This window comes from Capricornis sumatraensis, chromosome 23 (genome assembly GCF_032405125.1).
Source record: "Capricornis sumatraensis isolate serow.1 chromosome 23, serow.2, whole genome shotgun sequence".
Taxonomy (NCBI): Eukaryota; Metazoa; Chordata; class Mammalia; order Artiodactyla; family Bovidae; genus Capricornis; species Capricornis sumatraensis.
The window spans coordinates 33,904,186-33,930,865 of record NC_091091.1 but is presented as its reverse complement, the minus strand read 5'-3'; positions in this window follow the sequence as shown (position 1 = coordinate 33,930,865).

Below are 26,680 nucleotides of genomic sequence, written 5' to 3'. Positions count from 1 at the left end.
CTTCTTGTTTATTTGACGATTTTTCTTCCTTGGACCATGTATTTAAACAAGTGTCTCCTTTTGGTGCAGTGTTTCTTCAAATTTATTTATAGAAGAACTTTTCCTTCCCCCTTCTAATCTGTTTTTCATATTTTGGTGAAAGGGATAATATATAAAATTTTACAAGGATTTAGCTTTCTTTACATTTCCTCTATGCAGACATCTGGCCTTCTCATTAAGGACGTGATGTTCATTCATAGACCCGCTCTGTCCCTAATTCACGCTGAAGAGCAGTGCAGTAATTTGAAGAATACACTGTCTTCCAATGCCTTTTGGAAAGGTTCTTTAAAAAAAAAAAATCTATCTAGCACTCTTCAGTGTGTTTTATTCTGCTCATATCGTTAATTTCCTAAATTTCCCTTTCAGTGTCTTTTCCCAAACGATAAAATACATAGCATTGTTATTTTCTGGATTTTGCCAAAAGCGTGCTTTTTTATGCTGCAAGTCTCTCACTAGGACCCATCTAAATGTTAGGGTTTAGGGCTGAGGAAACAGGCAGAGCAAGCAAGCAGACTGCCCACAAAACATGCTTCATTTACACATGACAATGACCCCTGAAATGCTCTATTCCTGCTGAGAACACCTCAGGTTTGGTTAGACTTTGGAAAGCTTGAATTAGAGTTCATAATCTTTTGAAAGCGATATAAACCTAAGGTTGGCTCAGTTCCTGTGATGTCATCAAAACATTTAATTATGTGAGAGAAATGTTTGGATAGGGTGCATGGAAAATACACACACACACACACACACACACAGATAAAACACAGATACACACACACTTGCTCACATACCCAAGCATGTGAAATGCAATAGTTCAACCCTGGGCCAAGGAATTGATGCCAATTTCAGAATCTTCACCTAAAAAAATCTTGTCTAGAAAGCCTTCATGATGCATTTATATTGTGGAGGTCATAATAACAATAGTTTAAAACAGAAACAGTGGTTTGAGCAGAAAATATTGTTGTCCTTGTTTGATTTCAGCAGGGATGTGTATTTCAAACAAGGCTTTGGGTGATTTGCATCTTTCTAATGTGCTCTACAATAAGTTTCTCCTTAAAAGTTCTCTGCACTTTAGAGAATCACTTATATATAGGAATCTATTTCCATTGACAAGCTGATGAATGGCCTGCCCAGTAATACAGATGAATGTGGGTGAACATATTGGGTGCAATGTATTTTAATGACATCTAAACAGTCAGAGGTTGGGATACCTAGCTGGCAAAGGTCTGCTGAAATTGAACCTGCTTGTTTTCTTCAAATTTATTCCCAGTAATTTATGAGTTTGAATGTGGTCTGAAAGTTTGTATTTCCTGCGGTTTGCCCTCCTTTGGAGTTGAGTTGGGGCTGTGCTCCATTTAGGATGGCAAACGAGTTGCTTTAAATTTAAGTGGTTTCTGGAAGTGGTATTCCTTAATAACCATTAGGTCCACAGAATTAGAGTGAATCACACATTCTTCTGAAACCTCACACAGCACCTGGTGTTCCAGTCCTAGGAATAGGCCTTAGAAAAGCAAAGGATCTGGTAAGGTTAACTAGAAATTGTGATGCACCAACAAACACATCACATAGCATTGCTCACGCTGTAGTGTAGCCCAAAGTGCATACTTGAATTCATCAAGACTTCAGATAGAACATCTATCTTATGAGAAAAACAGGGGATAGAGGAACAAGTTAAACACCACCACAAGGAAGCAACCAGACAACTCTACATGGTGGAACATTCCATAGGACCTCTGGCCTGACCTCTTCAACAAGTCAGCAGCATAGAAAAGGGAAATCCTAGATGACAAGAGATTTGAAAGCTATAGGAACGAAGTGCAATGTACAATACTGACATATACAGTGGTTTGGACAAGCCGCTGTAATGGACATTTTGGGATCCATTGGAAGAATTAAAATATGGTCTAGCTTTTAGAAGAGAACAAAATTTATTAAAGTGACAGCAAAAAGTAGATTACAAAAATTCAAAAAAAACACATGTCTGTTCATGTGTGCATGTGTAAAGATTTGAAGCATATATGTTGGGAGCCAGTGTGAGGAACTCCGCCCATGGCAAAGGTCATGAGAAAGGAAGCTTGGCATACGCAAAGGCGTGATCAAGCCTCAGGAAACCCCCTGTTCCCGAGCATCTACCCCAAAACCAGAGTACTTTACGGGGAGCTCTCCCCCATAACCATTTCTCTCAGAGAAGGAGTTAACTTGCAGCTCCAGTTAATAAAAATTCCTGGGCGTGACAAGAGTGTTTCAACTTACGAACTCTGGAGGTTCTCTGGCCTGCCTGATCAGGCCCGTCCGGCCGCATGTGATTGTTTACAGCCTCCCAACAGTGAGAGGCACGGGATGTTTTAAAACTTTCTAAATACAGACTCTTTTGAGAAGTTAGAAGATAATTAGTATAGCATTAGTAGGTTGATTAGGAATTATATTGGTGAAAGGTTTTTTTCATTTGTCGCGCCAATAATTACTGCTAATTCCCTGCCCTGGGTGTGACAAGGATGTCTCAGGTCAAACCTCTCTGCTGACAGACTAGCTCGTGTGACAACCTCTCAACCATAAACAGCACAGAGAGTTTGGAGTATTAGCGTAGGGCTTTTTTCATTGTTGAGTCAGTGATTGCCACCAGGCCTCCATATCCTTAGGCACCTGGGAATATATTAATCAATGTATTTGGAATATAGAAAAGGAAATACAGTAGTTTTTTGATGTTAGCAATACTAGACTTTTAGAGTTAATGAATTTTCTCTTTTATTATAGACCACTGTATTTTGTTATAAATCACTGTGTCCTTGCTATGCAAAAATGTAACTTTATCACTATCTTAAGACAAAATAGATCTTAAGGGAAACATTGGTGAAGGGTTTACATTTGTTGAGCCAATATTTGCTGCTAAATCTCCATATTCCTGCCCTTATAATGAATATAACTAGCATATAGGAGAAATAAGTATTAACCTTTAAGATTAATCATGTTAAACCTTAGGTTAACTAAATTCCTTTCTTGATTGTAACTCACTACACCCTCACCCTATAGGAATGCAACTTTATTTGGAGGGTGGCGCCTGATTTAAGAAAAAATCACCCCTGGAAAAATAAGTTTTCTGGTTAACTGACCGGTATCAGAAAGGGCCATAAAGCAGACCTCATGGCCAAAAGATGATGAAACTCATAAAACCTTTGTATAATTTTATATGAAGCACCTGATTGTGACAAGGGTCAGGTCTGCTGACCCCTGCATGACTCTGTATTCATCCCTATGTATAACAAAAAGGTATATAAACAAACCTGGAAAATAAAGAAATCGGGTGCGTTTCTGGAAAGACTGATTCCCCCATGTCGTTTCTTTCTCGCTCCCCGCTTTCCTGGCTGAATTACCATCTGAAATGTGGGTACTCACCAAGCCTGCTAATTCTGCCTGGGCTTCTGAGATGGGACCGGGGAGGCCTCAGTGCCTCCTCTCCTTTGGGAGAATGGAAAGACGCCTGTGGCCTACGTAGGTGGTGATTGGTATTCCATGTAAACCAGTTATTCAGCCTCTTTTCTCCACTAATTCTCCCACTACACTATCTGTTTCTAATCTCCCTCTATATCTGTAATTAAATAAGTTTTTTCCAGGACGCCGACTCCGTCCCCACCTTCGAATCACCCTGGATCCACCGGGGCTGGACCCCGGCACATATACACACATATACTAATTTAGACTGGTGATCTTAGGGTGGGTGGATGCATGTATTTGTTTCCAGTGGCTGCTGTAGCAAATTACCATCATCTTAATGGTTTAAAACAATTCAAATTTATTATCTTATAGTTCTGAAAGTCAGAAGTCTGAAAACAGTTTCACTGAGATAAATTCAAAGGCTCCTTCTGGAAGCTGTAGGGGAGAATTTCTTCCCTTTGCTTCTAGCTGCTAAGGGACACCTGCATTCCTTGGTTCACAGCACCACCTCACTCTGACCTCTACTTTATCATCACATATTCTTCTCTCTCTCTGCTTTCTTTGTTACACTGCCTTCTCTGACTCTGACCATTCTGTCTCTCTGTTACAGTCACCTTTGTGATTATAGTCAGTCTACCAGACAATACAGGATAACCTCCCCCACTCAAGATCTTTAACTTAATCATATTTGAAAAGTCCATTTTACTGTTTAAGACAACATATTCACAAGTTCTGGAGACTAGAATATAGATACTTTGGGAAGGGGGGCGGAATTATTTGGCTACCATAATCAGTTCAGTTCAGTCGCTCAGTTGTGTCTGACTCTTCGTGATCCCATGGACTGCAGTACATCAGGCTTCCCTGTCCATCACCAACTCCCAGAGTTTACTCAAACTCATGTCCATTGAGTTGGTGATGCCATCCAACCATCTCATCCTCTGTTGTCCCCTTCTCCTCCCGCCTTCAATCTTTCCCAGCATCAGGGTCATTTCAAATGAATCAGTTCTCTTCATCAGGTGGCCAAAGTATTGAAGTTTCAGCTTCAGCATCAGTTCTTCCAATGAATATTCAGGACTGATTTCCTTTAGGATGGACTGGTTGGATCTCCGTGTTCTCCAACATGTTTTCTTCATCTCTTTATCTTTACTCATCTGATTTTATGCAGTGCACATGTCCTGGTTCTTTAGTATTAGAAGTTAATAGCATAGTTTTGCCCATCTGAAAGCTTTGCAGTTTCCCCTTCAACTGGACGTGGCGCCTCTAAACCTCAGGCTTGCTTAGATTCCAGTAGGAATGTCTGAAGTTGATGATTTAAATAGCCTTGCAATTGGTCTCCCTTCCTCCAACCTCCTCTGACACTCAGTTTAACCTGTCTATGCCGGACCAGAGCATCACCTGGAAGACCAAATTTGACCAAGAGTCTCTCTTTCAAAATCTCTCAAGGGTTCCCTCTGGTCTACAGGATAGGGTAGCTACTTCTCCAAGCCCTGGCACAGGCCACATCTCAGTGGGTTAGTTCGTTTTCCCCTCAAGGCTGCCCTGTCAGTGCCCTATTGCATCAACCCTTCTGCTGGCTCCTATGGATGTCAAGATGCTGGTTCCTACGGATGTCATCAGGGTGAATTCTGATGTTCACAGCCCTTTGTTGTTATCTCACATCCTGACAGAATCTGACTGAGTGGACAGAGTCACTGCACACTGAAGATAACCAGAGTCTGCAGGAACCCTGCTGGAGCAGGAGGCAATGCCAATGGTGCCGAAGACCCATTCTCCTGAGATCCCTGGACCCCCTCAACATCAATGCCACTGGGGTCTTGGGTGTTTGGTGCCTTTTCTATGTTAGCATCCACAGAGTCCCCATGCCTGAAAAACTAGGATAAGATTTTGGAGGTGGAATGAAAAGACTGTCTAAATAAGAGAGCCCCACCCATTCCCCAGCACTGGCCCAATGGCTCCAAACTGTGGCTCCTACTCTCTTTCCTAGGACAAGCATGTAACCAGGCAGCTCCACAATTCCTCATAAAACAGACCTTGGGTGGGAAGTGCCCACAGCCTCCCAACAGGCCCAGATGTGGCTGAAAGCTCAAGCAAATACATTCTGATATATTTCATTCCATAGTATGAACCAGGAACTATCTCACTGACAATAATATGACTAAACTATATGTATTCAGGACACCATGGTAAAATGAACAAATACTTTCTTCAAGACCATGCTTCTGAATTTCTTAATTTTGATTTATTAGCACTTTCAATGCTTGTGTGTTTGTAGCAAGTATACATGTCAAAGCTATAAGAAAAATGTGTGGGAAAAAGCTTGAGACTGAGAAGCTCCTTTCAAGTAATTTAATGATATTTTGCAGATCTGGGAAAGCCCTTTTTTATCCCAGGGGGTGCCAATGGTAAAGAACCCACCTGCCAATGCAGGGGACGTAAGAGACATGGGTTTGATCCCTGGATTGGAAAGATACCCTGGAGGATGGCATGGCAACTCACATCAAGATTCTTGCCTGGAGAATCCCATGGACAGAGGAGACTGGAGGGCTATGGTCCACAGGGGTCGCAAAGAGTCGGACATGACTGAAGTAACTTTGCAGGCACATAACCCCATATTCAGGAACAAGTTGAATGGTTCTGCAAAGATGCAGCTTGACAAATGTTCTTTTGCAGTTTGCAAATAAGAAAAATGTCTCATAGGGAGAGTAAGAAATCTTCCAAGACCTTCTTGAACCCATGTCTCTGGCCTGCCTTGTCACCACACCTACTCCTTGCTCCTATTCTCTATTAATAGTGATACCTCGGCAAGCAAAAACCAAATAGCTAGGCAGAGCTGTCGACCCACAGGCAATTCCATGCAATCCATTTTGTTATGTAGCATGCTTTACAGATGATGTTACAAAACTCAGAGTTTGGCAAAAAGCCCTTCTTCTCAAATATTTTATGTGGAAAGAAGAAAAAAAGAAGACGAAAAACATATCCAGATCTTTTTTGAAAATTACTTACAATCAGCTGGAAGGTATTCAGTGAACTTTGTTTTACAGCGTTTTGTGGCCAGTTACAAATTTGGGTCACGCCCTGCAATCAATCTCTGCCTGGAACTTTCACTGAAGCCATCAGGGGAATTAGAAATAAAACGTTAGAGGCAGGCTCAAGAATGCTCAGATGAGCCGGAGAAACTTGTAACTGACTTTCTGGATGCGTGATGAAAGGACAGCTAGATACCTCAGCTCCAAGCCCTGGACCAGGTTCTCATCCAATGTCACTCAAAATGAAACTTGGAGTGTGTTTCCTCCATTGCTTATGGCACAAAGTCTTTACTGACTTAACCGAGACCGAATCATCTCTCTGCGATTATTTTATTGGCTGTAAGATCCATGAAATAATGGTTACAACATGAAACTGTACTGTGTCTGAGAAACTCGGGGGAACAGCCAAGTCTGATGGACGTTCTATGTCTTTTTCAGCGAGCATCTGCCTTCTTTGCCTGGGAAGCTTAGCATATTTCTAAAGGAATAAATGTGATTCCCCACAAAATCTGGTGAGTGAAAGTGACTCTCTTTAATAAACATTGTTATTTGTAAAGAATCTGGCTTTCATCTCCAAAAAGTGAGGGAGAGAAGAGCCTGGGAATGCCACTTTCATTTTCTTCAGAGGACCACAAAGATGTCTCCAGTTCTTCCTGGAAGCAAGCTACTATGTGTTGCAGTCCCTCAGAGTCATTCTTTGAGAGGAGTTCCAGAGCAGTGGAAACTGAAGGTAACATTCAAACTGCTAAGGATTTAAATGGAGAGGTTAATCCCTTAAACCCCCAAATCCTAGGGAAGAAATTTTTATCCTAAACATGGAGATTCTTGTCAATATTCCATTTAGTATCCAACCTCTCTGATTTGTTTTCAAAGAAAATCAGGCAATGAAACTAGTGGAAATCATGACCCGGACTCCAAACTTTGATCCCCGGAGGTGCTGGTTGCATAATAATATGGTAGTTCTATAACAGAGAAGGCAATGGCACCCCACTCCAGCACTGTTGCCTGGAAAATCCCAAGGATGGAGGAGCCTGGTGGGCCGCAGTCCATGGGGTCGCTAAGAGTCGGACACGACTGAGCGACTTCACTTTCACTTTTCACTTTCATGCATTGGAGAAGGAAATGGCAACCCACTCCAGTATTCTTGCCTAGAGAATCCCAGGGACGGGGGAGCCTGATGGGCTGCCTTCTATTGGGTCGCACAGAGTCGGACACGACTGAAGCGACTTAGCAGCAGCAGCATAATAGTTCCATCCACAAGAAATAGCTACCATTTATTGAGGATTTTATATGCGATTCATGGGGTCGCAAAGAGTCGGACACGACTAAGCAACTAACACTTTCACTTTCATGAGTTAAGTGCTTTGCATTAAATACCTCATTTAATCCTTACAAGAACTGTACAAATTTGTACTATCATCCCTATTTTATTGATATAAACAAGAGTACTGAAGCTCAGAGAGGTTAAGCAACTTGTCAAAATCACACAGCAGTTCAGTTATGGAGCTGTGGGTTGAACATGTTCCATGTGGCTCCCAATCCTGACTGTATCAGTGCTCAGAACTGTAACCACCCCCAACTCTGAGACAGGTGGCAGAGATCCTAGTTAGACTCGGGGGTACTGAGGAGAGGTCCATCCTGAGAGGGACAGTGTGGAGCCTGAGAAATATAGAACCAGGATGCTGCTAGGAACCCCTCTAATATAAGCAAAGGGGATCCCATTTGGACGAATGGTGATGGCAGGAACTGAGCCAGAAGCAGGCTTCAGAGCAGCAGAGAGGAAGTGGGGCTAATGACCAGACGTGCCCAAGAAGACCAAGCAAGTCAAGTCAGGGAGCTGGGTGGGATCTCCCTACGGAGAAACCAGCTCGAAAAGAGAATCACTTCTTCCTTCTTAGACTCTCAGGCTGCCTGGCAAGGCTGTGGCAGCACCCAGAACAAATGAAAAGTTAAGTCCGGAGCCCTGCTGGCTATGGTGATGGCTGTTGCTACACTGACTGGTATATTATTTTGGATCTGCTGAGAAACAGACATTAGTCCTGGGAGGGCAAGTGAGGGCAACGCCTATGAGGAGAATGGGGAGCCTTCAGACTGCAATGCCAGCCTGAACCCTGTGGAGGAAGGAAGACAGGGAGGGAGGAAAGACTGGGAAGAATCTCGGGGACACGGTTCTGAGGAGGGTTTGGCCAGGCTGACGGGGTACTGCTTGAAGCAGAGTTGCCTGTGGGAAGAGCCTTGGATCTCTCGGAAAAGGGTCCCAAGGGAACCTGCCCTCGGTCAATGTCTGGGAGCAGCCCACACAATGTGGGCTCAGCACAGACTCGGTGGTGGATCTGGAGAGACGGTGACGGCCATCAGTCAACAGGCCGGGTGGTGGCTTTTCACAGTCGCCCCAACTGGCTGTCTCCTTGCTGGTTCCAAAACAGGGTAGGGAGCTCATGCGGAACCACTGGGAGGGCGCGTGTCGGGGTTAACGGCGCATGCGCCACAGTCTCTTTAGCGGGAGAGTACGTGTCAGCGTCCAGCTGAGCCCAAGCAGTCCCAAGGCAAGGGCAGCTCTCATTTTATTAAGCCATTTAAGAGGGGGCAGAGGTCATCCTGAGGAACCACACCCTGGTCTCAGCTCCTTCCTGGGATTACCAGTCGTGCTCTTCTGAGGAGATTCCTGCAGCTTCTAGAAACTCCATCTCTCTTCCCACCCTCCCCGCGCTGCTCTCCCTCCCTACCCAGTCAAGAGAGCCAGGCTGAGTTACACGATGCTCCTTTGGAGCACAGGTGGAGAAATCAATCCACCTTTCTTTCTCTTGACCTGAGCCTCCTGATTAGAGAGTCAAGCCCACTTCCCTTTGGAGCAGAATTCCTCGTCTGAATGTAAGTTGAACTCACTCGGTCTCGTTGAGATAAAGACCAGCTTCTGAACAGAAACGGTTTTGATTACAAAACGAAGACTGTGAGATGTGAGGTTTGGGGCTCCACCAAAGGGGTGCGGTAGGTCTGAGGCGGACCCTATTGATTAGCGAGTTAAAGAAAATAGTGTTGTGTTCTGTCGATGCCCTTGGGTAATGCCATTCTTGCCCTCCCTGGTGACTATTTCATTTAATTATTTTAAGGCAGGGTTTTATGGACTGTATTTGCCAGACCTCATGTTTGCTGGGGGCACCTCAAGTTTCAGACATTTACAGGGGTTGACTCTAGTTAAGATTCTTTTTGTTGCAGATGAATTCAGTTCGGGGACTAGCGTGTGGAATGGAAACCTCAGCTAGAAGGGCAGTAAAAACAGCCTTCTTCTAGAAAACATTAAGAAAATACTACAAAAATTTTCAGAATGAGAAAGGCATGTACTCAGAGATTCTCTCAATTTGGAGCATTTCATCATAAAAATACAGTAGCATCTGAAAGATAAGCACAGAGGGAAATTAAAAGAAAAGTTCCTCCATCAGAGAGCCTGGCATTGCCTTCCTGTCCTCCACTGACAAAGAGCCCAATTTTCTGGCATTTGAGAATGAGTAATATTTAAAGATTTAGGGAAAATTAGTCAAATGCACCTTGATTATAAACACATGGACCCATTTCATTTGGCTATTTGAAAATGTGGGTTTTAACCAGCTGCCATTAATAGTGAGGGTGCTGCTGGCCTGTTTTCCCCTCTTCTTGTAATAGACACGGCCGAAAGGAAGAAATATTTAGCCTTTTTGGATCCCTTTCCAGAGCAGGAAGAATTATTGGGTATAAATTGTATCTTCCTATCTCCTGAAACAAACAAAACCTTCTACATTAAATAAAAGGAAAATTAACAATCAGGATTAGGTAAAAAGCATTACATTTCCTTGGGGCTCAAGTTACAAAGATATGTTTTTGTAAAAGAAAGCAAGGTCAGTTACCACTATTAAACTTGTATATTGTTTTATACTAAGTCCTTTCAGTGGCCTCTCTGAGGGACCGTTTAGTTTGTATTACAGTCTAATAAACTCCAGGTGCACAGGACAAACTGAGTAATCAGAACCCGATGGCCCAACCTAGTTAAAAATAATGTGGTACATTCCTGGTTCTCTGCATTTAATTTATTGTTAATCATTGTTATTACTTACATTTATTGGGTAGTTTTTCCAGATTTATTAGGCACTACATTTAACAGTGTTATCGCTTTTAACTGACCATCAGTGGAATCGAAAACATATTTTTGTAAAGACTCTTACCCTAATTAGTAAGTTGTTTTCCTTTGAGACGAAACAGACCCCCAAAATGACTCTGTTATTTTCCCCTAGAGTCAGAGAGAAACTCTGGCGCAAAACCCACTTTTGCTAAAACCACCTGTCTGATGATAGAGAAGGGGTATCATTTCTGAGATACTGAGTGACCTTTCCATTCAAAGCAGAAAAATGAGGGATGTTATTCTACACGTCAGAGGTAGTTGCCCACCCCAGTTGGACAGAAAACCTCCTGGGGCAAGGTTTCCAGGATATAAACGACGGACAGGTGAGAACCTAGTTCTCCACCTGCCTGGAATTCCATAATCCAGAAGCAAGCCTTTGGATGAATGGGAGAACTGATGCTTTGATGAAAATTCACACTCAGATATAAGTGACTGATATTCTCTCGACCTTTTCTAAGAGTTGTTTTGGAAGGAAGGTGGGAGAGAGTGCAAATTACCACAAGAAAAAAGATCAGAAAGAGGAGAAACCGAATAGAAGCCTTCTTTTCTTGTCCCTAATTTCACGGGTCCCAGTCTTGCCAGAGAGCAGTATCTCCCACTTGGAATGCAGTGAAGGCAAGTGGCCAGGACAGAAGATTTGTCCCCAGGGAATGGGGTCATTCATTTGGCTCTGTACACTGCACACCTGTGAACCTGAGCAAGGTGCAGGCTCAGAGCTCAGGAAGTGGCCCCTAAGTACTCTCCAGTCTTTGATGAGCTCTGATTTCTTGGCACACACCAATGAGGCGCATTGATAATTACTTGCTGAATGTCCGAATGAATGTCAATTCCCTTCACATTCTTTCACCTTTAGTGGGAGCCTTTGGGGTCAAAGAAAAGACTACTAGATGGTAGGCAAGAATCACAGGCTCTGGTCCCCAGTTTTCTGAGAGACCTTGGGCAAGTGGTTGGTCCTCCCAGGAAATTCAGCTTGCTCTTCTGTAAAATGAGACAATGTGGTCGTCCATTGATTGCATTGTTCGTTGTTGTCGTTATTCAGTCACTAAGTCACATCTGACTCTTTGAGACCTCATGAACTGCAGCACGCCAGGCTTCCCTGTCCTTCATTACCTCTCAGAATTTTGCTCAGATTCATGTCCATTGACTCGATGATGCTACCTAACCATCTCATCCTCTGCTGCCCCCTTCTTTTGTCTTCAATCTTTCCCAGCATCAAAGTCTTTTCCAATGAGTTGGCTCTTTGCATCAGGTGGCCAAAGTATTGTAGCTTCAGCTTCAGCATCAGTCCTTCCAATGAGCATTCGGGATTGATTTTCTTTAGGATTGATGGGTTTGATCTCCTTGCAGTCCAAGGGAGTCTCAAGAGTCTTCTCCAGCACCCCAATTCAAAAGTATCAATTCTTTGGCCCTCAGCCTTCTTTATGGCCCAGCTCTCACATCTGTACATGACTACTGGAAAAACCTAATTGCATTAAGGCTTTCAGTTCTTCACAGATCCGATCCCTGTTCCAATTCACACCCAAATCCATATTCTTCATCAAGTAGCTTTACAGTGCCTCTCACCTAAGAGGCAGAGTCCACTTCCCTATTCTGGAATCCAGGCTGGTCCTATGACTTGCCCAGCCAAGAGATGCAGCAAGAGTGGAAGTGTCGGCTCTAAGTGAGTCTTTAGTGTTTCTGCTTGCCCTCTAACCTAGTGTCCTGGGGGAGGAGAGACACATGGAGTGAAGCTTAGTCACCCTGGTCTCCCCAGCCAAAGTCAGCCTCGGCCAGCTGACAACCACCAATCCCTGGATATGTGAGTGAGTCCAGCCAAGACCAACAGTGCTGCTAACTCCAGACAGGAGAGCACTGAATGTTTGTTATCCTGTGCCACTGAATTCATCACTGTTTGTCATACAGCATTGTTGTGACAATATATGACTGATACAGCTTCCCTTATAGTTCAGTTGATATAGAATCCACCTGCAACGCAGGAGACCCAGGTTAGATTCCTGGGTCAGGAAGATCCCCTGGGGAGGGAAGTGGCAACCCACTCCAATATTCTTGCCTGGGAAATTCCATGGACAGAGGCGCCTGACCGGCAACAGTTCACGGGGTCACAAGAGTCGGACACGACTTAGCAGCTAAGCCACCACTCCAGACGGTGCCATTAGATGATCTCTAAGGTTCATTTCTGCTCCAAATTCTACAGCTACTTAGAACCTACTCCAATATATCAACAATTACCTAGCCCTAATTTTATCCCCCCAGGAGACCCCCATGGGTCTCTTTACCTCCCTAGGCCCATTTCAAATAGAGAATGATAATCTTGCCACTCCCCGTGTACCTCATCGGCATGGCCCCTCACAGGGGTATTTTCAAGGACAATTTGAATATTTAATATGGAATCACTTTGAACCATTCAAAAGGCAGACTCTATTATGAGTTAACACTTGGCCATAAAAATGTTCCATCTTCTTAGGAATCTCATTAGGAAGCCCCCTAAGGTGCCATGGCTTCGAAGATAAGCAAAAGAATCAAGTAGATGCTGTTTAAAACCCCTTTGGGTCTCTTACAAGGTGTCCACAATCAGTCCTCTAAATTAGTATTTTTGTCTCAGAGCCACTGTAGAGCAACCCCTTTTGATGCCTCGGAGGGTATTTCCTCACTCATTTCAGGTTTTTGATCCAAATCATTTTGACCCATGGTTTAGCTACATGGAGCCAAAAGTGAATTTAAGATAAATTGTTGGGCAATGAAATGGAAAAGACAAGAAAGAAATGAGAAGTTACTCCATTCACTCCTCCGTTCATTCAATAAATAGCTCACAAGTGTTGACCATGTCATAGGCCTATATTTCCTGTTTTTGTTTAGGATTCCGAGGTGACTAAAAGCGATCCTGGTCTTGCTGTCACAGGTGTTCTGGGGTACATGTTAGAGGACAGAAAGACACCAAACAATTAATTACAGGAATGTTAAGGAGCCAAATCATTAATTTGGCAATTAGAATGTGTCACGTGTTCTTCCTGCCCTTCCAATACAAACTGTATCCTTGAGTAACTTAAATAGAAATGGAGGGCAAGTTTATCTTTTAGACATGTTATAGCTAATGAACAAAGAAAAAATCAAAATGTCATCATTTTGCAATCCTTACGACAAATGTTGAGCGTCAAAGACCACTAACTTCAAAGACATTATATGCCTTTTGAGGGAAGAAGCCATCACTTCCTATGAAGAAGCCTTATAATAGATACAAATTTTTTTTTTAAATCGAACTTTAAACCAATCAACCCTTAAGACAAATTTTCGATTTATAAGAGATTCAGAGAACAGAAGAACATGTTCAGTTACACCAAAATCAGCAGTCAGCAAAATCTTGACTGTGGGAAACTCTGCAGAACAAACAGAGTTTGTTGTTGTCTTTCAGTCACCAAGCTGTGTCTTGACTCTTTGCAACCCCATGGACTGCAATACGCTAGGCTTCCATGTCCTTCACTATCTCCTGGAGTTTGCTGAAACCCATGTCCATTGAGTTGGTGATGCCATCCAACCATCTCATCCTCTGTTGCCTCCTTCTCCTCCTGCCTTCAATCTTTCCCAGCATCAGGGTCTTTTCCAATGAATTGGAATTTGCTCACAAATAAATCACAAGGGGAAAAAATGAGACAGGGAGGAACTTATCGATTCACAAAAACTTAAAAGATATATCAAAAATGAGACAAAACTAAATGAGATTCTAGGATGCACACTCAAATAATAGAGCAAAGAAGGAGGAAGATTAAAAAAAAAAAAATGGAAGAGATGAACAGAAATGTTAAGAGGCAGGAGGCACCCTCTGCAGAGCATCAGGGTTGGCTGGCTACATTCTATTTCTTGAGCTGAGTAGTGCTGTCAGCCTTATTCATCTTACAATAATCCTTGAAACTACACTTTTCGTGTAGTTTTATGCATCTACATTTTACAGAGCAAAAAGTTTTTAAAGGCTTAATTATATACATTTTTTAAACATCGCAATTGATATAAATGGTCCAAGGAGAAGTTTCAGGGACTGAAAGACTTTTCCTAGTATGGCAGAGACAGCTAAGCAAGGAGATAAAAGAAGACTTTCACGCAGACAAGACAGCAAGAGCAAAGGCCCTGAGGTGGAAAGGGGGATTAATAAACACAGTACCTGCAATAGAACTGGAGAGAAATGGTAGGTCTTTCCGCAAATGCTTATTACACTGAGGTTCATACACAAGGGGCATACAAATCTAGTGTTAATGGGAGAGTTCACCACAATCTTAGTCACTCAAAACAACACAAATTTATTACCTTATGGTCCTATAGGTTAGAAGTTCAACCCAGGTCCCATGAAGTTAAAATCAAGGGGCTGGCAGGGCTCTGCTCCTTCTGGAAGTTTTAGGGGACAATGCCTTCCCTTGCCTTTCCTGGCTTCTGGGGGTCCCTACATTCCTTGACCCTCTTCCTCTGTCTCCAAAGCGAGCAGAAGAGGATTGAGGCCTCTTCACACAGCATCGGATGAGAGGACCTTCTCCTCCACTCCCATCTTCCACGTTGGAAGACACTTGTGATCACACGGGGCCCATTCAGATAATCCAGGATAATCTCTCTGGTTTGAGGTCAGCTGTCTAGCAAAGCTAATTACCATCTGGAACTGTAGGTCTCCTTGGCCATGTCACAGAACATAGTCACAGGTTCTCGGGATTAGGACTGAGACATTTTTTATTATTCTGCCACCACACTGAGCCAATGTTTCTTGAGAAACTGTTATATAAGAAGAGCTGCCCCAATGGCTCAGTAGGTAAAGAATCCACCTGTAATGCAGGAGATGCAGGAGACACAGGTTCAATCCCTGGGTCAGGAAGATTTTCCCTGGAGGAGAAAATGGCAACCCACTCCAGTATTCTTGCCTGAAAGATCCCATGGACAGAGGAGACTGGCGGGTTACAGTCCAAAGGGACGTAACGAGTCAGACACAAACTGAACAAATGTGCACTGACTTTATGTACCAAGCTCTCCCTGGGTGCTGAAGATGTGGGAGAGGAGACATGGAGAAGTTCCTTGCTCAGAGAGCTTGCAGCTCAGAATTACAAGCATATACAGATTGTCCCCAGTGACTTGAATGCAAATGGAAAGAAGAGGGATAAAACCAATCCTGCTGTTGCCTTTAAAAATGTGAGTGTGTGCTAAGTCACTTCAGCCATGTCTGACTCTGAGACTCTATGGCCTGCAGCCCAACAGACTCCTCTGTCCATGGGATTCTCCAGGCAAGAACACTAGAGTGGGTTGCCGTGCTCTCCTCCAGAGGATCTTCCCAACCCAGGGACCGAACTGGAGTCTCTCATGTCTCCTGCATTGATAGATTGGTTCTCTGCCACTAGCACCACCAAGATACTGTTTGTTAACTTTTAACCTTGCAACAATTGGCACTAAAGCCCAGTATCTCCATTTATTTGACCCATAGCATTATTCTGTTTCTAGTGGGGTTTTTTTCATAATAATTAAAAAAAAAACCTAAAAATTAAGTGGGTTTTTTTTCTTTTAAAAAAAAAATCTAAAAATTAAGAGGTTTTTTTTTTTTTAATACCCTTGTGCTTATCTCTGGAATCCAATTTGGTCTGAGTTTTAAAACATATTCTAAAGCATTCCTAATGTAAAACTTTTCTGCTTCTGGTTTCCAATGGAAATTTATTATTTGAGGGCAGACTTTTAAACATGTCACTCTTTGCCAGCATGCCTCAGGGTACAAGCACAGTGAATAAAGGGTATATTGAAATAGAATATTTCAAATAACTAGCAGCATCATTAAAACATCAAATTAAGTGAACAAAAAACAAACAGATTCTAGTTTCCTCGTATAATCAAATAGTCTTCATTAAAGGATCTCAAGTGGATTGTAATACCAGCTATGCCAGCTGTGACTTCCCAGTTAAGTACTCATCTTACTGGGTAAAAAAAAAAAAAAAAAAAAATAGTGGAGGAAAAGGAAAAACACTTCAGCCCCACCAGACACCCAAAATTTATGTTAGTTTGTCCAAGGTTTTACAAAATCTCTGAAGGTGAAGGTGAATCTTCAACCCAAATGCTAAATCAGGAATCATGGGGTGAGCACAGTCACCAGTTGTCAATACTTTCTGGCCTCTTTCAAGAAAAGAAGTGCTTCCCACTCAGCATCTAGAGTTCAGTGACACCCAGTTGTCCAGGGTCTCAGCAGTGCTCTTGACATTCCCGATGGAACAGCTCATCTCTGCATGCCAGGAACCCTAGCATTCTTGCTCCCTCTCCTCATGCACGCACCTGCTAGATGTCAGGCACTGCGTTAAGCAAAAATGCCTCCAAACATTTTCAAATTCTCTGCTGGGGTGAGACATCCACCCCCATTTCTAGCAAAAGATTTTCCCAGCAGCCTCCATTCGTAGTGAATTCTCCTTGACCTTGTCACACAGTAGTACACTCTGTTCATGAGAGACTGAGCATAAGTACCACTCTAGATGGTCAACATGGTGGAGATGCCCCAGGCTGCCTGTGACCAGATGCCAGTCTAGCTTTATGATGACAGTCTTAGCCTAGCCCTGGCCCTGAGTGGGATCTCAGCCAATAGTCCAAAGGGAAACAAAGGGTGAGGCCCTTAGGAGAACAGGCCAGGAATCAAGGGACCTGGGTTTAAATCCAGGCTCTGCCACTTCCTTCTATGTGACCTTGAGCCCTTACTTTATCCCCATGCCTCAATTTGTCCATCTGTAAGTAGAGTAAAACCTCCCTCTTACCTCCTAGGTCATGAGAAAACTGAATGACATAATATATGTAAAGCACTTGGAACCACACCTAATTCTTAACAAACACACCAAAGAACATCACTGTTTTTATTGTCAATGACGATGAAAGTAAAACGGTGCTTCAAAAGTGCATCTTAGGCAAATTCCTGTTTATTCTACACATGGTACTCAATGTTTTCTTTTTTTTTTTTTCTTGGTGTTACTTTCTTCCTAGGAAGGAAATCATTTCTGAGTCCCTATTCATTGCTTCTTACTGTTTACTGGAATTTTGTTCCCATGCTGATGAACATGAGACAAAAAGGATCACGTATCATTGGCCAGGAAAAGCAGCATACGAAGGTAGCAGCAGTGCCCAGAGACATGATGCACACAGCAGGTTCTCTGTGGCCCTCCGAATCTCTGTGGATGGCAATGCCATTCACCGCTCTGTTCAAGCTGAAAACCTGAGACTCGGTCTTGATTTTTCCCTTTCCTCTTCTCCTAGCATACACCCAAAATATGATCCATCAGCAACTGCTGCTGCTAAGTTACTTCAGTCGTGTCCGACTCTGTGCGACCCCATAGACAGCAGCCCACCAGGCTCCCCCTTCCCTGGGATTCTCCAGGCAAGAACACTGGAGTGGGTTGCCATTTCCTTCTCCAATGCATGAAAGTGAAAAGTGAAAGGGAATTCGCTCAGTCGCGTCCAACTCCTAGTGACCCCATGGACTGCAGCCTACCAGGCTCCTCTGTCCATGGGACTTTCCAGGCAAGAGTGCTGGAGTGGGGTGCCGTTGCCTTCCCCCCATCAGCAACTGATATCCCAAAGATATCTTGTGTCTATCAACTGATCTCCTGCTCTGCTGCCACGGATCCAAACCACCATCATTTCTCACCTGGACTTTTATAGCATTTCTCTTCATTGTTCTACCTCTGTTGCCCTGCAACCCATTCTTCCATAAGGTAAACAGAGTGATCCTTTAAAAATTCGGAGAGGCCCTTCATTCTGTTCGGGCATCTTTAGTGCCTCGTCATTGTCCTTAGGATAAACTCCCCAAGCCATCTAGTTCCTGTCTGTCTCTCTGGACCTCATCATTACATACCATGTCCCCCCCATGCTTACTGTGTTCCAGCCACACTCTCCTTCTCTTTGATCCTCAGACGGCCAAGCTCTTTGTCTCCTTAGGGGCTTGCGCTGGCTGTTCTCTCTCCCTGGAACATTCTGCACCTAGATCCTTGTGTGTCTGGCACCTTCATATCACTTGGATCTCCACTCGAATGTCACCTCCTTAGAATGACTTGTTCCTTGCTGTCTTCCCTGCATTTAGAAGGATGCCTGGCACGTAGTAAGGCCTCCATTGATGTTTATGGAAGAATGAATGAATGAAGAGCCAAAACAACTGGACCCAGTTTTTTATGGAAGACAACCACCCCACCCTAAGCGAAGGGTGACAAAGATCATTCTTTCTATGAGGCTTTACATGTACTTTAGGAGTGATCAATCCACCCCCTCAAAACACCCATCCAACTATGCCAGAGAAAAACCAGAAGGCATGACTCCTGAGAAAAACAATGAGCTGAGAGTCGTGCTTCTTCGAGCAGATGAGGATCCATGCCAAATGCCTTAGATAGCTTTTAAAGTTAAGCAACCACACCATTGACAACAGCCAAAGAAAATGCTAACGCTCATACCAGAAGAGCTTGGGCTGACATTTCAACACAAATCAGGTTACTTTGTACTTCCTGGAAGTGCCTGATCTGGTCGCATAATGGGACACTATTCGATTAGCAAGGTTCCTGGCTGTTCTGAAATGCATCGGAAAAGGGGTTGACTTTTAGAGAGAGCCTTGTGACACAGTGGACTCTGGCTCCTGCCCCCCAAACTCACCCTAAGCTCATCTGGCCCCAAAAAGCAATTAGATGACAGCCTTGACAACCAGACAGAAACTCTTCTCTCTTCAGTCAACATAGTACCCCTGCAGGAGGAATTTTCCTGGGAGATCTGAGATTCCCTGGTGGCTCAGAGGTTAAAGCATCTGCTTCCAATGCAGGAGACCCGGGTTCGATCCCTGGGTCGGGACAATCCCCTGGAGAAGGAAATGGCAATCCACTCCAGTATTCTTGCTTGGAGAATCCCATGGATGGAGAAGTCTAGGAGATTACAGTCCACAGGGTTGCAAAGAGTCGGACACGACTGAGCGACTTCACCTTACCTATTTGAGATCAGAATGTTTCTCACTGAATATACATAATTTGTTGGCGTTGAGTCACTAAGTCATGTCCAACTCTTTATGATCCCGTGGACTGTGGGCTGCCAGACTCCTCTGTCCATAAGATTTCCCAGGCAAGAATACTGGAGTGGGTTGCCATTTCCTTCTCCAGGGGAATCTTTTCAACCCAGGGATCAAACCCATGTCTCCTGCATTGTCAGCCAAGTTCTTTACCACTGAGCCACCAGGGAGGCCCATATATATAACTGGCATTCAGTTAATCTAGTTCTTTTAACCATGATTTTAATACATGGCTCTGTAGAGAGGTGATAATTGCAGACATGGAAGACAGTTAGGTCAGAGTGGGAAGAAAAAAATGGCAGAAAAGGAGGTGGAGGATGCATGAGGAGATGGGCAGGCGGTAAGCAGAGGAATTAAAAGAGAAAGCAAAGGCAGGGGTGAAGTGGGATACTGTAAAGACCTGACCCAAGACCCAAGTAGGTCATTGTTTTCCTAATGTCCCTTCAACCTCATGAGCACCAGACCTATCAGCTCTTCAAAAGCCAGACAATACCTAATTTACCATTTTATCTTTTCTTATGCAGGGACTAGCTCTGAGTGTAATGAATGAATCAGAAATCTAAAGAATGGAGATACGAATTTAACAGTTTCTGAACTTGAGATTGCAACAGCATAGTCAGTATGCAGCAGAAAATCAAATGCGCGAAAATCACCAGCATTTAGGTGCCGTATGCACTGGGACTGCTTTTATCCTACTCATTTTAGGGCGGAGGATGGGTGCAGGTCTGAGACATGGAATGGCAGAAGGGCGATCAACTCATCCCATTTGCCTGAGACAGCCTTAGCTTTAAAAGTAAAAACCCCATGTCCTGGGAACCCCCTCAGTCACCCTAGACAGAGCTTTCAGCCAGTATTTGTTCAATGATTGAAAGATGTGACTATCTCACAGAGCTGTCAGAGGATCAAAGAAATCATGCCTAAAAAAATGATATGAGAATTTCAGTGAAAGTCTCTCAATCGTGTCCAACTCTTATGACCCCATGGACTATACAGTCCATGGAATTCTCCAGGCCAGAATACTGGAGTGGGTAGCCTTTCCCTTCTCCAGGGGATCTTCCCGACCCAGGGATTGAACCCAGGTCTCCCACATTGCAGGTGGGTTCTTTACCACTGAGTCTCCAGGGAAGCCCTAAAGTGTTGGTAGTGTGTCTTAACTGATCCCCTCACTGCCCCTTTACAAAACCCTTCTCAGAGATTATTCCTTGTGGTCTTTGGATTAGAAATCGTGCTTCTTCTGACTGCCCAGCCAGGGTTAAGTGTAGGGAAACATGACATAGTCTGATTCGGGAGACACTTCCTTTACACTCCCCCAGTGCGAGGGAGCGAGCTGGGATTCCTCCTCGGATAGATGACAGGCTGCGGCCAAAGGAGAGAGACAGCAAGAACTCAGGAATTGGGTCTGCAGCATTCAAGAGGAGGAAAAAGAGCCCATGATGGGAACTGAGCATGTTCCAAGGTCTCAAGCAGGGCCTGCAGCGTGGAGCAGGCCACCAGGAGCACGGTGGCAAATTGTCCTTTTCAGGGAACACACCGTGGGCATGCGTGTGTCCTCCAAATCTGATCCCTGTTTTATTTTCTTCTACCCATAAGCCCTCTGAGCACATTGATACAGACACAGAAATTGACTGAAAGCCATCAGCATGCCCAACCGCAGGGCCTCTCATCAATAACATAAGAGCTGAAATTCTGAGTGTGCCTTTGTGTTCCCTAGCATGCCAAGGGCTCCAAGCACATGATCCTACTGTTTGTGACTGTAGCCTAGCAAAAGGAGGCAGATAGGATCCTCCCCATTCAGCTGATGAAGAACATGAACCCCAAAGAAATCAGCCTGAAGTGACCCAAGCTGACCTGCGCAAAGCTGATATGAAATCTCAGCTTCCTGATGGCCCCTTTCTGCAAACCAATGCCGCTGGTTTCCAGATAGAAGGAACCAAGGCAAAGGGCATGGCCACAGGGTCTGGGAATCTGGCTGGGCTCCTGGAGCCGACCTCAGCTCAAGGTGGACACTGATTCCAAACAGGCTAGTAAATATGACCTTGGGGCTTGATGTCTCCTGGTAGTCTAATCAGAAGTTTCCATCAACTCTTTTAACCACAGTTTTTGTGAGTGAGAAGGTTGGAATCTGGCCCTTCAGAGGGTTACTGGTGAACTGTCAGCAGGGTCCTTTGGAGCCTTCTGTGCAAAAGCCCAAAATACCTTACCAAAATACCCCAAATTCCTCAGGGGCACAGGAGAATCAAAAGGCTGACAACCAGCCAACTGGGGAGCCCTGATGTAAACCGCTAGGTCATATTTTTGTATAAGCATTGTCACCTACTTAAAAGTCTGAGTAATTTTGCTAGTCCTGGGGGGTGCGGGTGTGTGTGTGTGTGTGTGTGTGGATGAGTCACACTGATGAGAAGGATACCTTTTTTTCTTTAACCTAGTTCTCTAACCTTTTACATGAACACTCATTGGTTCTGCCCTGCTCTTAAAATATCCAGATGGGTTGTGTAAGATCCAGCATCAGGATTGTTTGTGCAAGGTCACTTCATTTGTGAATTTGAGCCTTTTATTGCTCAGAACTTATGTTCTTATTTTTAAAAAGCTCAACCCACATTATAATAGCCAAAATAATTTTATATCCTCCCACAGAGCTGGAAACTTAAACTCAATTATGGAGGAATTGGGCCTCGGAATCAGAACTGAAAATGACTAGTTTAGTTTCCCAGTCCAAACTAAGCAAAGAATTGGAAGAAAGAATAGGAAAAAATGAATGAAATGTAAGGCGTTCTATCATTTCCAGAAAACAAAAGTTACCCGAGTGATTTAGGCTAGGGTTGCGCTTTCTCAAATTTTATTTTTAATTGAAGAAGTCCTTTGGAATTTGTTGACACAGTTAAAAAGAGAGACCTCAAATTCTTTTCCTTTTTGTGAAGTACAAACACCAGCTGAAAGAGGAATAAGGAAACCCAAGAGGAAGTAAAGGCTTCCCTATGAAGATCATCCTGAGTCACATGATGCTTTGACACCAGGGTGACTCAATTCAAGATGCTGCTTGGGGAGTCTTTCATAGCTTGATAGCTTGATAGACTGTTTTTATTCCTTCAACACTGAAATCTTTGAGCCATCCATGCTAAGTTCCCAGAGTTTACAGAGTTGTCCAAAATTCCATATCAAGAATATATTTTAAGCCTGTAAAAGGTCTTTAACATGTTTTTGCCATTTTTATAAGAACAAATAGGGTGAGGAATCAGGATAGTGTCTGCATAATTCTAACTTAACACCTTCCCATTTGGAAAAGAGTATTTATTCACTTGATCAGAATTATACAAATTTATGAGTTACATGGATCATATGTATCCGCTTTTGCTGCAGGAACAAACACCCTCAGCATCTCAGTGACTCAAACAACACTTATTTTGCTCAGAAACACTGAATGCTGTGGATTAACTGTGGCTCTGCTGAGTTCTGTTGGGTTTTGCTGCCATTAGCTTAATTCAGCAACTTGGGTCTTCTCATTCAGCAACCTTGGTGAAAAGAGCCTCAGGGCCTTATGGTGGAGAGCAAAAGTGGGAAGAGACAAGTAGAAACTTGTGATACCTTTTAAGGTCTCTACTCAGAACCAGAACACTGTCGCTTCTGCTCATAGCCATTGATCAAAGCAAGCCAAATGGCCAGGACCAAAGACAATGAGACAGGGATACAGGATGTAGAGAGTGAAAGAGTGAATATAATTGAGTTGTTGTTGTTCGGTTGCCCAGTCATGTCTGACTCTTTGCTACCCCATGGACTGCAGCACACCAGGCCTCTCCGTCCCTCACCATCTCCTATAGTTTGCCCAAGTTCATGTCCATTGCATCGGTGATGCCACCCAGCCATCTCATCCTCTGATACCCTCTTCTTCTGCCCTCACTCTTTCCCAGTGTCAGGGACTTTTCCAATGAGTCAGGTGTTCGCATCAGATGACCAAAATACTGGAGTTTCAGCTTCAGTATCAGTCCTTCCAATGAGTATTCAGGGTTGATTTCCCTTAAGATTGTCTGGTTTGATCTCTTTGCTGTCCAAAGGACTCTCAGGAGTCTTCTCCAGCACCATAGAGTGAAGGCATCAATTCTTCAGCGCTCTGCCTTTTTGGACAGTCCAGCACTCTATAGTTGAGTATCATCATCCAATCTACTACAGTCTGCCCTCTTGGTCACAGATACTTACTTTCCTACCTTTTGTCCCTAAGACAGCCCAAAAGCCTCACTCAGTCAAACTTAAAAGCCAAGGACCTCATGACCTATATCAGATTTAGATGTGGCTCTTCCTGCTTTGGAGACCTATGAACTGAAAGACAAATTATTGATACCCCCTCACCTACACACACACACACACACACACACACACACACACTCACTCACTCACTCACTCACTCACTACAACACAACAAACACTCCCGGTTGGAAAGGGAAGAAGAGCAAACGCATAGTCAGTGAGTAGTTGCAGTGGTTAATTTGATGTGTCCACTTGCCTGGGCTGTGGTGCCCAAATATTGGGGCAGAATCCACCCGCAGTGCAGGAGGCACAGAAGGTGTGAGTTTGATCCTGGGTCAGGAAGACTCCCTGGAGGTGGAAACAGTGACCCATTCCAGTAGTCTTGCCGCGAAAATCCCAGGGACATAGGAGCCTGGCCAGCTACAGTCCATAGGGTTGCAAAGAGTCAGACATGACTGAACACGCACATTTTAGACCCTTTAACCTGAAATATGTGTGGAAATGCAAGAACTTGAAGGGGGAACACAGCCAATCAGAGGTCATAGCAAACACACGATGGCCAGGCTGCCACTTTGGTCTTTGTCCTTAGATTGTGTCTTAATTTGAAAGTATCTTGCTGGCTGGAAAGACATCCTTTAACTCTACAAGTCTGCAAATTTCTGGATTCTCCTGTGTCTCTCATCCCTGCAGGGCGGGAGGGCTTTGTTATAGATGCCTTCCAGGGCAGACAACCCTAAGTTGAGTGTGAAGAATAAGTAAGTGTTCAGCCACTGAATACAGCAGGAAGGCAGGCATCTCCAAGAACCCACCAGGAAGAAGGCATGAGTGAGCCAGCCAGGAGGGCATCGTGACTCAAACTGGGCACCTAAGAGCTGGGCAGGTGAGGAAAGATGAGGCTGAGAGCCTGCAGGCTATTCTGAAAGGTCCAGAGGCAACTTGGATGTCACACATCAGCTTGTGAACAGTATTCATAGGGCATCTGAGTCTCACTGTAAATACTGATGTTGCCTGGTCAGACGCAACTCAAGGCAGGCTGCCTTCCTTTCGCACAGTGCGTGTGTACAAGACAGAGTCATGCCTCATCACAACTCTACAAGACCTTTTCATTCTATTTTTAAACCTTGAAAACAAAGTGCATGGAGCTGCCTGGAAAGGACAATCTGCTGTTGCAGGCAGCAAGCAAGGACGACCTTTCATGTGAAGGCAAGCAAACCAAGGCCCCCGCGGTGGCCTGCTACTCATTTTTATGTTTTCCAAAGACCACGCTTTACTCTGAAAGCTTCCATCTTTCTTAGGCATTTCCACAGGCCCTGAGTGCAGACCAGCAGGCACAGGCAGGCTGCTTCTCGTCTTACAGAATAAAAAACCTCGTGATGCTATCTCCAGGCAATCTCCACAACTTTGCAGCTCTGCCTTGAGTGTCAGGAGCAGGCTGTTTCTAATTCATCCTGGGGATTAGGAACTGTGTGAGGCAGTGGGATTCTCTTGTTTGTTTCGCTCTGTTCTTTGTGTTTCTTCTTCCACTTCACACCTAGAAGCCTAGGGAAGAATCTCCCCACCTGGCTTCCCAGCCCTGGTCTCAGCACAACAGAACTGGCCCAGTTGGATTTTAGCCACAAACACAGAACTGAGCACAGGGGTGGAGTCAGGTCTTGGGTCCTGCAAACCGGGGTCCTGGTTTCAGCTTTGCTATTTTCTTGCTGTGCTTCCTGAGGACACTCTCTTTATCTCTCATGAGGAAAATGAGGTGAAAACTTCCATGCCCCCTGGAAATGCTGAGATTTCCAAAGTCTGTTTCTTCTTATTTTTTCAATATAATATAAGCTTTTAATTTTCCATTGGGGTGTAACCGACTAACAATATTGTGATAGTTTCCAGTGGCCAGTGAAGGGACTCAGGCATACATACACATGGATCCATCCTCCCCCAAGTTCTCCACCATCCAGGCTGCCACATAGCATTGAGCAGTGTTCCCTGGCTATACAGAGGGTCCTTCACCATCTTTCCAATGATGTCCACTCAGGGTCCTTCAGACAGCAGCCCCGAGCTGTCTACAGTGATTGCCCCTTGCTTCAAGTTCTGCCTTGTCATTTTTAAATATATGTATAGTTGAGTTACAGTATTATATTAGCTTCAGGTGTGCAAAATAATTCTACATTTTCATAGATTATACTCCATGTAAACTAATCACAGTATAATGGCTATATTCCCCTGTGCTGTGCAGTATAGCCTTGCTGCTTGTTATTTATACATGGCACTTCATACGTCTTACTCCTATACACCTATCTTGCCCCTCCTCTCTCCCCTCTCCTTCTGGTAACTGCTCGTTTGATCTCTGGATCTGTCAGTCTGTTTCTGTTTTGTTATATGCATATTCCAGTATTTTATTTTTTAGGTTCCACGTATAAGTGATAACATAGAGTATTTGTCTTTCTCTGACTTATTTCACTATGCCTAATATCCTTCATGTCCACACATGTTGCTGCAAATGGCAGAATGTCGTCCTTTTTTATAGCTGAATAATATTCCATTTTGCATATATGTCTTATCTTCTTTATCCATTCATCTGTTGAGGGACACTTGGGTTGCATCCATACCTTGGTTATTGTAACTAGTGCTGCTGTTGAACATTGGGGCGCATGTATCTTTTTGAGTTAGAGTTTTTGTTTTCTTTTCATATATACCTGGTGGTGGAATTGATGGATCATATGGTAGTTCTACTTTTTGCCTATTATTTTTAAAGAGTAACTCTTGATTCCT